The sequence below is a fragment of the Arachis ipaensis genome, chromosome B07, assembly GCF_000816755.2.
Source record: "Arachis ipaensis cultivar K30076 chromosome B07, Araip1.1, whole genome shotgun sequence".
NCBI lineage: Eukaryota > Viridiplantae > Streptophyta > Magnoliopsida > Fabales > Fabaceae > Arachis > Arachis ipaensis.
In genome coordinates this window covers 10,751,704-10,761,191 of record NC_029791.2, presented here as the reverse complement: position 1 = coordinate 10,761,191, position 9,488 = coordinate 10,751,704, and positions in this window count along the sequence as shown.

Genomic DNA, 9,488 nt, shown 5'->3' with positions numbered 1-9,488 from the left:
CTCTTGTGAGCCGGGGCCTGTAAGTGAAAGATGAAGTATGTAATTAAGTATGAATTTGGATTTTGTGATGAATTAAGCCTGTGGGCATTTCATGTATGATATGAGTATGCTATGCTATGCTTTTTCCGTTTCCTATATTAACTGCTTAATTTATAATTATTCTAATATGCGCGACTAGATACACGATTCTCGACTAGCGCTACAGGCTCATATGCATACACTTAATATATAGTCTAAAGTATCTAAAGTCAGCTAAATAGTAGCGCCTGGCTACTAGTCTTGGTCATGACAGGCTAGAAGTTGGGTCGTTATATTTTCAGCTTTTGTTCAATTCAAAACTGTTATGAAATATCTCACAAGATATAAAATTAAAGAGTTTCAATCAGATCATAGTGGTGAGTATAGTTCACATCGGTTCTCAACCTTTTTAACTAATAATAGCATTCTTCATAGGCATTCTTACCCTCACACACATGAACAAAATGAATTGGCTGAAAGAAAGCATAGACATTTGATAGAAACTACCTTAGCTATGCTTTCTACAACATCCATACCTTTAACCTTTTGGGATGAAGCTATAGTTACTGCAGCATATATCATAAATAGATTTTTCACACAAGTATTAGATGGCAAGATACCTTATGAAGTTCTCTTTTAACATTTTAAAGTATTTGGAAGCACATATTATTCCCTCTTAAGACCTTATAATAAAACTAAGTTTAATTACAAATATGAAAAATGTATATTTATTGATTATGCTGCTAATCATAAAGGGTATAAGTGTATGTCTAAAACTAGCAAGATATATGTCTCTAGAAATGTTACCTTTGATGAAATGCATGCATTTTCCATACAAAAAATTATTCTTATCTTATCAAAATATTTTAAACATCAAGCATTCCAGTGAGAAATTAGATAATTTTTTTTATTTTGTTCCTCATACTATTCTTGCAATTGCTAAAGTTATTCCTTCTTATAAATCAGATTCTATATCACATACTAATATTTTGTCCTCTTCACAAGCCTCAAATAATATCCCTAACCCCCTTCTATCTCTACTGATTCCACAGCTCCTACACTTCCCACTTTTGGTTTTGAGGTTCTTCTCTTTCCTGAAAGTACTAATCCTTCTATTGAAACTCCTTAACCATCTCAACCAAATTTCAAAAATATTTCTACCAAAATATATCCTATGATTACTAGGACTAAAACTCAAAAATTAAAATCCAAGATTTTCACTACTATTAACACATATAGATCTCTTGATGATGACATTCCAAAGACTGCTACTGCAGCCCTAACTATTCCTCATTGACATCAAGCCATGAAGGAAGAATTTAAAGTCTTGGTTAGAAATAACACATGGACCTTAGTTCATCCTCCACCTAATGCTAAGATTATAGGTTCTAGGTGATTTTTGCTGTAAAATGAAACCCAGATGGATCTATTCAAAAATAGAAAGCTCGATTAGTGGCTCAAGGCTATATCTAATTTTAAAGTATAAACTTTGATGAGGTATTTAGTCCTGTTATTAGATCAACGACCATTAGATTAATTCTGAGCTTAACTTTATCTAAGAATTAGGTTATTAGGCAATTCGATTTTAATAATGCACTTTAGAATGGTGATCTTAAACAAGTTATTTATATGAAACAGCCCAAAGGCTTTGAGATTAATGCTTATATTCAGTGTTGCAGGTTGAATAGGTCTCTATATGGTCTTAAACAAGCGCCAAGGGAGTGATTTCTTAACTTAAACAATACCTTGTCTCATTTCGGTTTAAAAAATGCTCAATCGGATACATCTTTATTCATAAAGCAATCTGCCATATATGCTATCTATATTCTTTGTTATGTTGATGATATCATCATCACTGGAAATGATCCTTTTGAAGTCGATTCTATGACTAAACAATTGAACTCTATTTTTACCTTAAAAGATTTAGGAGAATTAAGTTATTTTTTAGGCATTGGGGTTAAGAGAACAAATTTTGGACATTTGCATCTCTCTCAAACCAAATATGTCACTGACTTGTTGTCTAAAATTAACATGGAAGAAGCATCAGCAATGCCAATTCCTATGGTATCCTCTTTATAGTTGTATTCCACAGGTTTTGAAGATTTTCAAGATTCCAAACTGTACAGATCCACAGTTGGGAGTCTACAATATTTATTTGCAAGCTGAGCCAGTTTATATGATAAAAATATAATTGGGGTTTAATAAATTCAAAGTATTAAAATCCTAATAGAAGGGGGACACGAAAAGAATGGCACCAAGAAGAGGAATTTATTAGCATAAAGAGACACAGCGGAAACATAAAAGATAGATAAATATTTTCCTATTAGACCTCTAAGATACCTGTTCTTAGCAACCTAGGTCACCGAAAAGGATTCCCTACTAGACCTTCAAACAACTTGTCCTTGACAACCTAGATCAGAGGGACGAAAACTGAAAGAAACCACCACGCAGATCACCTTAGTGTTGGATCCTCCAATCTTCCTTATGCAACAAGCGAAGCAAATCACTCACCTCACTTCTCACACAATAAAAACGTGCTTAAAGCAACTGAAATTTATTCCTGTAAAAGTTATTCCAAATGGTCTCACCAAAGGTGTTTAAATAGGCCCTTAAGGCCTTAACAAACTAACAAAAAGATAAGATAAGATTTTAAAATTTAAATAAGATTTGATCTTAATGGATTAGATCAGATTTGATTTAAAATTTAAAATTTCTAAAAATATGATAACTAATTTAAATCAGATTTGATCTTAATGGATTAGATCAGATTTGATTTAAATTTAAAATTTCTAAAAATACTACTAAGCATAGCAGATTTAAAACAAGTCTTCTAACAAACTTTTGACCACATAACAAACTAAAAAAAGTCTAAAATTTTGAAATTTAAAGATAAATTATGCCTCCCACTGAATTTGGAAAGCATTATTAGGCTTCTTGCTATCCTGACTTAGCCCAATGGACCTTGCCCATTCTTACTTGGTTAGAACTTGATGTAACTCCATATGTATAAGCGTTGCCAAGTTCTCAAAGCTCTCCTTGAGCTTCTTTGCACGTGCTCTAGTGATGGGGCCCTCTGAAAGTGTGAAATTTTTATTCTGTCATTTTGTCTTAGAATCTCCAATTGTCTTTCCAAACATGTATCATTATACATAAGCCTTTGCTTACACATTGGAAAGCTGTTAAAAGAGTGCTGAGATACTTAAGTGGAACTAAAGAATATGGCTTGAGTTTTCACAGCAATTCAGATTTTAGAATCTATGAATTTTCTGATCCTGATTGGACATGTGATCTAGAGGATCGAAGGTCAACTTCAGATTTTTGTGTGTTTTTCGGCTCTAATTTAGTATCTTGGTCTTATAGGAAATAACATACGGTTAGTAGATCGTTAATTAAGGCAAAGTTTAGGAGTTCGGCCTCTTGTGAAGTTGAAATTGTATGAATCGAAAATCTGCTAATAGAGCTAGAAGTTCATCTTCAAACCTCACCTATGATATTTTGTGGCAATTTAAGTGTTATGATGCTAACTCAGAATCCCGTTCTTCATGATAAGTCCAAACATTTTCAATTGAATATCCAATTTGTTCGAGATAAAGTTCAAAAACAACACCTTCAGGTGACGCACATACCTTCAGGAGCAAACTTAGAATTATTCCAAGACCAATCATAAGTTTGAGGGAAGATGTCTAACATAGTATACTCACATAATTAATAGAATTACCAGAAACAAATTACTAGTTATAGAGTTTGTTAGTTAGTTGGTTCTATGCTGCATTTTTTTCTTATAAAAAACAGTGTTATTTTTTGGTAGACACACTTATAATTCAATATTTTTTGCACTAACATTTTTATTTTTTCATTACGTTCACAATTTTCAGTTTTTGATTTTTTCTGTAATTTCTCCGTTCATAATTTTTTAATGTGCAAAAATTTAGTAAAAATTCTTTCAAAATCACTGAGATTTTGAAAATTGAAATTGGTCATTAGAATAATAAAGTTAGATGTTTAAAATTTAAAAATTCAATTAAAATTTAATTGTATAAAATATATATTTAAAAAAATATGTTTTATTATTTTAAATTGATTTAGTGTTAAAAAATTGAATCGAATCGATTAATTAATTTGTTTTTCGACCAATTTTTTTATTTTTTTACTGATTCATTACGATTTTTTATTTAAATTGGATTAATTTAGTGACCAATGCTCAGTTCTCAAAATCATTCAAATCACACTTTCTTTTTTTTCTTCTGAAGTTTTTAAAACTCCCTGCACCAAAAAAAAACCCAATTTTAGTTTATTGTTCCCCCAAAACAACACCATTAATTTATTATTGCCACTAGAAACAAAGATTGATTTGATTTGTTCACCGATAAGCTGCTTTGACATCTTTCTTCCTAGGCTTGAAAAAAACAATAACAACAATAATAATAGTAGTAGTAGTTGAATGCAGAGTTGTGTAATACACTAATTCATGTGTGGTCATGTCGAATGTTAAATAAAACAAAAATTAATGTCGCAATCATCAAGCTGTTAACACCAACCAATGAATATTTTTTCCTGCAAAGACCAAGATCCCATCATTAATATCATGGCAATTTGGCGAAGTTCATCTCCCCGCAACTCCCCAACCCTATACACCTAAGGAAAAAAAGAATAAATAAATGAAAATTAAATTATTGAGTATAGGTATTTCCCCGAGCCACTAGCTAGGTAGTACAGTGTTGATTTAGAAGACAATTTGCAACCGATATTCATCTTCATGCATGCATTTGGAGGGTGCATGCGTGGTTAGTTGATCTTATCTTTTTGACATAATGTAAAGACATACTAAAAATTATTATGTATATTAAATTAACAAAAAATCTGGCTGGGTGAATAATATAAAATTTTGTACAAATAGTTCAAAATTAGATCTCATTTTAGATATTATTTTATTATACGAAGATTGTTCTCACTATTATCATCGAAAATATTCGAACTAAAAGATAAAAACAACTACTAAACGAGATTAGAAGTATAACATAAATTCTTATATTAGTTCCTAGAATCAATATTAGAAGTTAGTTGCATAAAAATATAAAAAGACTGCTCTTAAGTCTTAATAACTATTAGTGGGTCTTGGAAATTAATTCACTTTAAACATCCTACTAATCTTCCAAAACATAGATGCATCCAAAAGTAGCGACGATTTTCAAGAACAAATCTCAAAAGAAATATATAAGCTGCAAAGTTCTACCTGTTGGTGACGGTAATTGTCCAAGTTCAAGTCACTGCTGATATATATTCATAGTGCAGGATGGACAATAATAATGGAATAAAATGTACCTAAATAAAAAAAAAGAAACACATAATGGATCATGGAAAAAATATATATAGCATGATATTATATGTATGTATGGGGAATAATCTACGCCAACCACTGCACATATGCGTTATTGATGTATATAGTAATTGACCATAGATGATGCATCTGATCTATCCAATGCAACAAATTAAATTTGAGTTGGAGTACTTAGTGGTTTGCACTTCTTTGTTGGAATACTTAGTGGTTTGCACTTCTTTATCATTCAATGGTCATAAAATTATTTATTCTAAAAATTTTAATCAATAAAAGANNATGTTTAATCTAAAATTTAATTTTTTATATATTCACTTTCTAATATTTTAGAGAACTAGTTAAAGAGAGTTGGAGTAGCTGTCATTATAAAAAAGCAATGTTATATAATTTCTATATAGAACAAAAAACTAGAACATGAAAAATAAAAGAAGAACTAGAACGAATAAGTAAAAGAATATCTGAAAAATATTTTTTATTACATAGTGAAAGAAAATTTTTTTCTTATCTTGTGGAGCTATGCATAACATGCTATATGTACAACACAGACTCTCTAAACAAAACCTTAGGACTTTCAAAATAAAAAATAGGGTTAAGGACTTTTTTTTTGTCTCTAAAGTTTGGGGTTAAAATTACAATTGTTTTTGATCTTTTTTTTGTATTAAAATCATCCTCAACATCATAAAACGTTATAAAATTATCTTTTTTACTTTAAAAAGATAAATTTACCTTTACAAAAAATAAATTTTAAAATTAAAAAATATAAAAAATAAATTATAAAATTAAAAATTATAAAATTAAAAAATTAAATCCCATTCTCTTTCTCCATTCCAGATCCCACCATCATCTTCAGCCTACCCCTTCTTCATCAACATCCTCTCGTCTCTCTTATCTATCCCTAAAATAACGACACCCACGCAGCTGTGCTGCCAGCCTCCCAACTGGTGCTGACGAGCTTCCATCCGCAGCAAACCGCCACCTGTCAACTCACTGGCGACGACGACCACAGCCACCACAAAGAGAGTCTCGAGCACCGTCGACCAAGTGCTGCACGTTCTCTAGACCTCTTCGCTGGCGACGACGACCACGGCCTCACGAACGGAGTTTCGAGCACCATTATTGTTACCCCGCGCAACCAAAGCTCTCAACCCCCGACCCTATGCCGTCCGTTCCTCCCGACGAAGAAATTGACGGCATCTCGTCACCACAGAAGACGACGTCAACAACCACGCGAAGGTAGTCCGTCTCTTTCTCGCGCCTAACCACAGCCTCCGTCAGCCCTAAACCCACTGTTTGTGTTCTGTTTGTTGTTTTTCTTTTTTTTAAACCATTAATTGAAAGGAACAAACATGAATAAATTAATTATTGTTAGTGCTGTTGTTGTTAGCAGAAGAGATATGGTAGTTGGTAAGGAAGAAAATTGTTGTTATTCCTTTCTGTCTTTTCTTCTATTGTTGTTGCTAATAGTATTAGTGGATTGTGAGAAGGAGTCTGTGGGTTGTGTCTGGTAGTGAGAGATGAAGGTAGAGGTGTGGGTGATTCGGTGTATATGGTGATAGGTGCATGAGATTCAGTGGGTTACTGGTATTGGATGTGAGGTTGAACGGTGGTGGGTGGGTGAGAAGAGCTTGACTTTCATCAAAAAGCAAAACGGGTCCCCTCCCAAATCTGGTGCATATGAAGTAATTAATAACTTTTGTGATGGAATATTATCTTTAATTTCTGGAGCTGGTGGCAAAGCTTCCGTATCTATTATTTCATTTATCCCAGCATCTTTTGCAATGTACTTGTGGCCAATAATGTAACTAGAATGAAGAGTTTTGTTGGGAAAAGGTTTTTTAATTTTAAAATTTATTTTTTGTAAGGGTAAATTTTTTTTAGGGTGAAAATGATGATTTTATAACATTTTGTGATGTTGAGAATGATTTTAATACCAAAAAAAAGTTGGATACGATTTTGATTTTGGCCCTAAACCTTAAGGATGAAAAAAGTACTTAACCCTAAAAAATACTATCATAACCAAATTCGATTCTCTTGATCTTACTTTTTTGTTTTGCTAACAACTTCTAAAATAAGGGAATTTACATTCTCATCCTTAATATCTAATAAAATTGAGAGAGTACGTAAAGAAATTTGTATATTAATTATTCAATTGAGAATAGAAAAGAATGACTAACTATATATATACACAAATGTAAAACAAACTAACAAAGTTTTAAATTTTAAACTATGCTAACAAACTAAAAGAGTTTTAAATTTTTAAACTTCTTTATGGACTTCTGAAGGTAGTTGATTTAATATGTCCCTGCAAGCTGGAGAATGGTATATATCGAGAATCCCAGCTTGGAAATGAAACGGTTGAGTAGGCAAAGGTATAAGGTCCCACATTGGTTGGGGAGGGAAACGAAGCATGCTTTAATTATAAGGGTGTGGATACCTCTCCCTAGTATGACGCGTTTTGACGAGTGAGTGTGGGGGCTTTTGGCTATCATCCCTATCATCAAAGTCAAAACCGTGAGGCCTTGTGTGCCAAAGCGGATAATATCGTACTAGCGGGTGGTCTGGGCTGTTAGAGATGGTATCATAGCTGGAGCCCGGATCGATGTGCCAGCGAGGGTGCTGGGCTCCTGATGCAAGGCGGAAGTCAGCCAATTAAGAATTCAATATAGAAATAGCGTTGTGAGTACAGTTTTTAACCAGTTAAAATCCGCTCATCAATTTAGAAAGGTTGTCACAAAATTAGAATAAAAATACTGGGAGTATGAATCCCAGGTCGTCTCCCAACGAGTTGACAAAAGGGTGCTATCTTATTAATCAGGAGTATTCCGAGAAATTTGAGAGTTGAATGCCAGAAAATAAATAATTGTAAATTAAAAGAGAATTATATATTCTAATTAAAAAGCCTTGGCTGGGGGAATGATTAATTGGAAATTTCATCTTTGTTGGAATTCTCTCAAGTGTAGTATAAAGAGGTTGTTGTTTTCACTTAATTCACCCTTACTAAATAAAGGAAAGTCAAGTGATTGAACTAACTCTTATTCGCAAATCCTAGTCCTCTCCCTTGGGAAGGTCTAGCATTAGTAAATAGAGAATTAGCCAACAACTTCCAATTTAACTAATCACTTGAGCATTCCAACTCAAGTGTCTCCTTTTAATCAACCCCCATGTCAAGTAGGGAATCTACTCCATTGACATGAAAATTACTTGCATAGAATTAAAAAGGGAATAAAAAGAAGACATGATAGATAATAACTACAAATCAATTAAAAGTAAAAGTAATCCTTTGCATTAATAAATTCTAAAAATAATCCAATTGTAACTCTAAACAAGAATTAAGAATATGGAATAGTAAAGAAACAAGGAAACAAACTAGAATAATATCTTCAACGGAGGTAATGACTCTTCAATATCCAAAGCAAAAGCATAAAACTAAGAATATGTGAATGTAAAAGAAAACCTAGAGGAAGAGTAATTTCTCTCTAAATTCATATCTAAAAACTAAAACTATGCTAATGAGAATCTGTGTTGAGTCTCTGCTCATTTTCTGGCTCTAGTCTATGTTTCTGGGACGGAAACTGGGTCAAAACTCGGCCCAAAATCGCCCCCAGCATTTTCTGTTATTTCTGCAGATCATGCATGTCACGCGTACGCGTCAGTCATGCGTACGCGTCGCTGGTTGTCTTGGCGTGTCACGCGTACGCGTCATCTACGCGCACACGTCTTTGTGCAAACTCCAATCAATGCGTACGCGTCAGGTACGCGCACGCGTCACTGTAAATTTCTCCATGTCGCGCGCATGCGTGAGCCATGCGTGCGCGTCGATGCTCGCTGGTTATCTCCTTAGTTTCTTGTGTTCCTTCCATTTTTGCAAGCTTCCTCTCCATTCTCTAAGCAATTCCTGCCCTATAAAGCCTGAAACACTTAACACACGGATCATGGCATCGAATGGTATAAAAGAGAATTAAAATACACAAATTAAAGACTCTAGGAAGCAAGTTTTCAATTATAGAACAAAACTAGGAAGGAATTGTAAAATCATGCAAATCATATGAATAAGTGGGCAAGGACTTGATGAAACCACTCAATTGAACACAAGATAAACCATAAAATAGTGGTTTATCAACCTCCCCACACTTAA